This window comes from Octodon degus, unplaced genomic scaffold (genome assembly GCF_000260255.1).
Source record: "Octodon degus isolate 3935 unplaced genomic scaffold, OctDeg1.0 scaffold00003, whole genome shotgun sequence".
Taxonomy (NCBI): domain Eukaryota; kingdom Metazoa; phylum Chordata; class Mammalia; order Rodentia; family Octodontidae; genus Octodon; species Octodon degus.
The window spans coordinates 83911-91592 of NW_004524579.1; the positions used below are offsets into that span (position 1 = coordinate 83911).

The 7682-nt window shown below is 44.0% G+C and overlaps 1 pseudogene across 1 annotated transcript; it reads left to right on the forward strand.

The window, feature by feature from the left end:
- Nucleotides 1-381: 381 nt before the first annotated feature.
- On the forward strand, nt 382-1081 carry LOC101563040 (annotated as a pseudogene). Its single transcript, XR_001117107.2, has one exon. The product of XR_001117107.2 is annotated as a prohibitin pseudogene (transcript).
- The last annotated feature ends 6601 nt before the right edge of the window (nt 1082-7682 follow it).

The window sequence follows — 7682 nt, forward strand, 5'->3', positions numbered from 1 at the left end:
TATTTATCATGCCTAATATAAATAAATGTTGTGTAAATAGTTTGTACATTATATTGTTTAGAGAATACAGACCAGAAAAAAGTCTGTACAAGTTCAGTACAGACACTTCTTTTATTTTTTAAAAGACTTTAAGCCTGCTTGAATTTAGAGACACTGAACCTCAAGATAGAGAAGCCCAACTGTGTTCTTGTGGGGAAAGAAGACCAGGGGTGTTGAATAAGTACAGGTCACTAGTGTACCCCGCACAAGGCAGCAGGTGCTTTGGCAATGCCAACAGGAATTCAGCCCAGTAAAAGTGCTCCACATTGCTTGTACCTAATCTAGTGTCTCCTGAGAAATAGTGAAGAAAAATGAAAGGAAGGTCAGTGATAACAATTCTCCATGCAGAATGTCAACATAACCCTGCGCATCCTCTTCCGGCCCGTCGCCAGCCAGTTGCCCCACATCTTCACCAGCATCGGTGAGGATTATGATGAGCGCGTGCTGCCGTCCATCACCACTGAGATCCTCAAGTCCGTGGTGGCTCGCTTCGATGCCGGTGAGCTGATCACCCAGAGAGAGCTGGTCTCCAGGCAGGTGAGCGACGACCTCACGGAGCGGGCAGCCACCTTCAGCCACATCCTGGATGATGTATCCCTGACGCATCTGACCTTCGGCAAGGAGTTCACAGAAGCCGTGGAAGCCAAACAGGTGGCTCAGCAGGAAGCGGAGAGGGCCAGATTTGTGGTGGAAAAGGCCGAGCGGCAGAAGAAGGCGGCCATCATCTCTGCAGAAGGCGACTCCAAGGCAGCCGAGCTAATCGCCAACTCACTGGCCACTGCGGGCGACGGCCTGATCGAGCTGCGCAAGCTGGAAGCCGCCGAGGACATCGCGCACCAGCTGTCCCGCTCACGCAACATCACCTACCTGCCGGCGGGTCAGTCGGTGCTCCTGCAGCTGCCGCAGTGAGCCGGCCCCGCACCCCGAAGAAACGCAGGCACGCACGGCGCCTTCTTCCGTCCCCCCAGAAATGAATCACTGTGACATTTCATGATTGAGCTAGAGTGACAGAAATAAAAGCAAAATCACTTCCACCCTCCGATTCTCCAACGAAGCTCTTTGGTTCTTCCCGTGCCCATCTATTTTTTTATCCACCTCCCTACCAGAAGTTGTCACATGGCGCCAAAGAGCGGCTCCGGCTGCGGGCGCCCTGGCCTGGGCACTGGCAGGGCACTGACAGTGGCAGGATAAAGGCGGGGCAGTGTGGCAAGGAATAGGGGCGCGCTGCTGGCCTTCCCAGGAGGCCGGAGCCCCCTCCCTGTCCTTTAGTGACGATTCAAGGACCAGTGGAAGGAGGCAGCTCCCTGGAATGGGGCCCTACAGATGTGTGGGAATCTACCCCCGCGGAGGTGGGTGGGCCGCACCTCGCTGTCCCCTGGGGTCCTAGCACCAGGATGGACCTGGATCTCGAGCGAGAGGGGCCCAGATACGTCCTGCCGGAGGCTTCGCCCCAGTGCCTGGCGGAATCCCCGCCTGAAGCATCCTGTGTTCCGCTCCTCCCCGGGTGCGCTGGGGCCCCAAGGAATCAATCATGGGAAGAAAGTAAATGTGTAAACCGCGCTGTCAATAAACAACACCCAGACCTTCAAAAAAAAAAACAAAAAAACAATGCTCCAAATATTCAAGGGCTTAGCTACATTTCTCACACCCTCATTAGGTAGGTGGGGTCATGCATGGGACATATGCCAATCAGTGGACTACAGTTGGAAGTGACATACATCACTTATGGGCTAACGCATAGAGAAGTAAGCATGGATTCTCCGAGCACTCCCTTCCCCGCTGTGCCGATCACGGAGCACTTATGCTGCCCTGGCAGAGCTGGAAGATCAAAGCAGCTTGAATCACTGGGTCACTGCATGGGGAACGGCCACCCTGGAAAGTTGCCCAAACCCCAGCAGAGTTTGTCTGAGAGCAAAAGAAGTACTTGGCAGCCTGGACCACCAGGATTTCGGGTAGATGGCCTAGCCTGAGCGGCACAGACATTGTGTGGAAACTATTTCTTGCATAGTAATGAAGTAGACCAGGACTCAATCACAGACGTGTCAAGCCATCTCCTCTACCTCGCAGTGTACATGCCTTTACATGAGCCAAGCAGCCGGCAGGCTGATGAATTGAGGGTGACCTCACTGTGCAGGCTGAGGGACACTGAGGAGAAGCCCTGACATGTGGGGCCAGGACCGTCTGTTCACCTCCCTGACACAAGATCTTGAATCATAGTCTCACAAGCCGGTCATCAGAAGGAAGGGACAAAGATGGCAGAAGGGAGGGTGTGTGATGCTTCAGGGTGTCTTGTCACTGGCCTTTGAAAGACTCTCACTTCCTACACCATCATTTGACTTCTTCCATGTGCTAATGACTTACTCCTTATTCAATGCTTCATCGCTACAAGTTCTTATTTGGTGTACAGATGGTTTCTCGGTCAGGGCTCTGAATGTGACCATTGTGCGCTGGTCGGCACCAGGGCCCACTAGGTTCTGACTTAGATACCAGGGCTCTGAGGTGAGCAAGAGTTCGACACTCCTTCTTAGGTGGAGCAAATTCACTGTACTCCTATCTTACTCCTTCTTAGAGCTTGTACACAGAGAATGCGCTATCCTGAGCTCAAGAAAGCACTTACCCTGTGAGTAAACAGCTACCTGCTTGCCTATATTGATCTTCTTCAGAAATATTCTAGAATTCCTTTTCCTCAGAAATAAGTAATTATTATGTGGATCTAGAAGGGAAAATGAGTTTGATTTGCAAACAACCTTAAAACCCACAGTTCTCGCCCTTTCCCTCTCTGGGCTCCACCAGGCATTTCCTATTAAGAATTTCAGCTCTGCTTCTTATTACCTTTGCCCTCCTCTCGGCTCTCACTTTAAATGCAAGAGATCATTTCCCTGGGGAACACGGACCCTGGTGCCATGTGATCTGGCCTAAAGGGTAAGATGATGCAGGGAAACAAAGGGGCTGCTCGCCCGCCTTTCCTCTGTCTGTGTGCACCGCCCCCTGAATGCTGCTAGCAACTGCTCAGGAGTGCAGGGATCCTGTGCCCTTCACCCTGTGCTCCAGCCCCTGGCATAACAATGCCAACCTGGAAAGGGCACATGAATGTGGTAAAATTTCTCCCCCGGAAAGGGACTAGCAAAAATCTATTTGCTAAATGGCTTTCGTTGTTTTTTATCTATTCCTACTATAGAATTAATATTGGGCTCATCATGGACAAATGCATATAGCAAATAAAAATAGTAGAAAAAAACATTTCAATCTAATACAGATACTGCTACCAACTCTGGTTTGAAATCTCTCTCTCTCTCTCTCTCTCTCTCTCTCTCTCTCTCTCTCTCTGTCTATATATGTGTACTCAAGAATAACTGTAACTACATATTTAATATTATCTTAATAACTTGTTGACCTAGAGAAACCAGATTTCCTCTCAAGGTGTTATTATACAAATAAAGAGGGAAACCAGGCTTGTAAGAACGTCACAGTGCATCCTCATCCACCTTAGGCACCAGGTCTGGCACCACGTGACTGCTGGCTCTTCCCCAAAGTATAGAGGACCATAAAGGTAAGGATTTTGAATGGATGCAGGATACTGAGGAAGCCACAATAGTGCAATTAAAGACACAAAAAACCCTTCACAATTTGGGAAAGTGGGAAGAATGATAGCATAAGGGTGTTGGAGGAAAGGTGGAACATTTCGTAGGCAACTAATAGCAATATGTCTTTTACTGTATAAATGCTTTCAAGTAAACATTTCCTGTGTTTTTATTTTTATTTTTGGAGTTTTTTTGTGCACATTCAGTGTGTTTCTCAATCATGTGTATTTACTGCCTAAGCTCATCACCATTGTCCACTTCCTCCAACTGGGCTCCACCCTGGAGTAGTCCGTTCAGCTACGAAGTTATCAATGGGCTAGCCCATTGATGAGGTCAGAGCCCTCAGGGTGTCTGCAGGAATCTCTTCATCCACTGAAGATGACAATCAAGATGAATATGCATGGAAGGATACACATTGCTCCCAGGCTGGGGGGCCCAAGAGGCAGGTGTGCTTCCCTCTTTCTCTTCAGCTGATGACCAGGAAGCCTGGGCTGAACAAACTACTACTTAAAAGGCTAGTGGGCCCTCAAAGTGCTGCTGAGAAGAGTGCTGCTCACCACTTGAGAAGTGTGTGTTGGGCTTCCGTGAGGACAAGTATGTCTCTTTCATGTTTGAGTCATCACTCATTTGTAGTGTTCATTCCAGCAACAGCTAGCATTATTACAACTTTGAAAGAAATTGGCATTTTGAAGTAGACAGCTTCTATAATCAAAATCTTAAATATATGGCATTTGGCAATGACAGGTGGCAGAAAAACCAGCAGTCTTGAAGGCTGAGCTCCTCAATCTGTCTTAGCAAAACATTTAGTCAGACTGTTGCCTTCGATACCTCAGAAAGCTGACTGGGTCTACACTGAGACTGTGAACTCAGAGCAATTGCTGAGACGTCAGTATGATGTCAGTACGTGATGGCTACCAGTATCTCATCTGAGCCAGTTTTTATAAGAAAAGAGATAAGGTGAAGAAAGACTTGGCAAATTTTCAAGCAGAGATGAAAGATTGGAGAGTTCCTTTTGTACTTCACATGGAAGATAATTAAACTTCTATCATGTGGACATGTTGAGTGTGTGTGTGTGTGTGTGTGTGTGTGTGTGTGTGTGTGTGTGTGTGTTTACAACAGCTATCATTACTTTGAAGAATATAGCTGCATGGTTATTTTACTGCAAGAATACATAACAATTTGTTTAAATTAATCCCCATTGATTAACAGTTGGGATGTTTCCAATTGTCTTGCAATTGCTAAAAGCCCTGCTTTGAATATCCTGATACTACAGTATGTCCCCTTGTTTGACTATTTTCTTAGGCTGTACTAAGATAATAGGAAGAACAGTTATGTCAATTAAATACATACTTTTAATTTGATGTGTTTACCCAATTGTATTTCATCAAATTTATATGTTTTAAAAATACCATCAAGTAAGAATTTTACTCATTAATTGTTATTTTCAAAAAACCTTTTGCCTTAGCCATCTTATACATATACATGCATGGTTTCACCCCTTCCCTATTTCCTATCTTTTTTCCTTTCTTGCTCTTCATTATTTAATCCTTAAGTTCTGTTACTTTCCATTTAACTGTGTCTATTATAGCTTTCAGTTTTTATTTCTTCTTTTGAGTTCTTACACTGGGGAGACAATATGATATTTACCCATGTGGGTCTGGTTTATTTCACTTATGAAACTCATGTTGCATCCATGTAGCTGTGAAGACTTCAAGTACATTTTTCTTTATAGCTGAATAATACTCCATTGTATAAAAACACAACATCTTTTTCATCAATTCATCAGACGTTGGGCATTTTGGTTGTTTCCAAGATTTGGCTATCACATATTGATATTTATAGCAATAAACCTGGGCGCACATATACCACTATGATATGATGTTTTCAGTTCTTTGGTGCAAATTCCTAGAATGGGGAATAGCTGGATTGAATGGGATTTCCAGTCTTAGTTTCATGAGGAGGCTCCACACTGATTTCAATAATGGTTGTACCACTCTACATTCCCACCAGTAGCGTAGAAGAATTCTTTCCCCCGACCCCGGTCTTTCCAACATTTGTTGTTTGTTGATTTCTTTATAATAACCATTCTTTCTGAGGTGAGATGGTATCTCAGTGTTGTAACTCTCTATGCTGATATCTGTGAACTAATTAACTACATTGAGAACAGCAATGTGTAATACTAAAACCATGCTTGAAATACGGGTTATCTTGGTCTTCTAAATGTGTACCATTTCTAATGTCATATTAATTATTGCTATACTCTCTTTAATTTTTAAAAATGATTATAAAAGAAAATGAGATACAAAAAAAAGTTAAGTTTCCTTGAAAGCATGTGGTAATATTCAATCACATGTCCCATCTTACATAACTATACCTGTTCATCTGAGTAGCAGATTTGGTAATAAAAAATAGCTGTTAATAGCTGTTAATCAGCTATTCTTGTTTTGAAAATCCGTGATGTATGTATTATTATATGTTACCCTGTTTCTGTCTTTGTTTTTGTTTTTCTTATTCTTGTTCTTCAAAATAAAAGAAAATTAAAAAAAATACCATCAGTCTATCATCATCAGAGGAACCAGCACTATTTTTACCTTTAAAATAGATGAGCAAAAATATGTCCTGTGGTTGTTTTAATTTGTTTTCCTTTTGTTATTAGTGAGATCTAACACAATTTCATATGGTGACTTGTGTATAGTCATTTATGAGTTGTACTTCTTTCTTAAGTGGTCCTCTTATTTATAAGAACTCAGTTTATCTAAGAAAGTTCAACTGTAAGTGCCTAAGGTGCCCGGGTTCATCCAGCAGCGAGTTAGGCAGTCCCCTCTGCCATCTTGTTCAAGAGACAATCACCACCCCGGGGGAAAGATGCAAGAGAAGAGCATAGCAGAGCTAGGAGGTCCCTGAGGGACCAGCTGCCAACCCTCCTCTGCGAAGAAGGGGACAGCCCCAGAGGGTTTCAGAGACACAGTACACCTGCAAAGCTACAACCAGCCAAGCGACCTACACATCTGCTTTCAGGCACTTACAGACTAACTGTGCATCATGATGCCAGAGAATGCAGACAGAGCAACAGTGAGAATTGGATGTAGTGGGCCACAGGTTCGGAGTGGCCAGGAACAGCAATGTTTGTAATGATCAAGGGAAGCTTTCTGAAATAAATGTGCTGTGAGTTTCGTTCAGTGAAAAAAAAGAAGACACCTGTTTTGTTGCCATAAAGAATATTGCTTTTCACTCCCCAAAGTGCCTGGTTTAGAGAAGTTATATGGTCATCCCATCCCCTTCATGGGACACTACTTTGCTGTTTCTATGCAGATTGTCATTTAATTTAGCCAAGATTTGTATTGTAAATTTGGCCCATTTTTCCTCTCTGACTTCCAGCTGTAGTAATATCCTTTAAACCCTTTTCCCTGTTCTGGAGTTAGGGAGTGGTCACTAGATACTCCTGTGTTGCTTTTGTGATTTTCTTACTTACATGCGGGCACACTGTTCCCCCTCTCATCTTTTTCAGCTCCTTTTTTTTTTTTTGGCGGAACCGGGGATTGAACTCAGATCCTTGCACTTGCCAGGGAAGCACTTATTCCACTGAGCCATCTCCCCGGCCCCATTTCAGCTCTTTTGAAATATCTCTTTACCCTTCAGATTTCGTCCCACACCTTCCTTTTGGGGAACTATTCTTGGCTTTGTTTTCCTCTAAAGGCAATGTCAGCATCTTAGATCCTACACACTTCACTTATTTGATTGCTTCATCATTTTTCACCTTCCTACAAACTGTCAGCTCCACGAAGGTAGCAGTTTTTGTCTTCCTTAAAAAATTTGTTAGGGGCCAGGGAGATGGCTGAGTAGAGTAAGTGCTTCTCTGGCAAGTGGAAGGGCCTCAGTTCAATCCTCACTTCCACAAAAAAAAAAAAAAAAAGAAAAAGAAAGAAAGAAAGTTAGATTCCTGAGAGCTATATATCAGGCTTGGCATACAGTAAGGATCCAACAATATAGTTGTTGAATGACTCAGATTAAATCCTCAATTCACTTGAAATTTATTTTAAGATTTAACGTAAGTACTTAGCT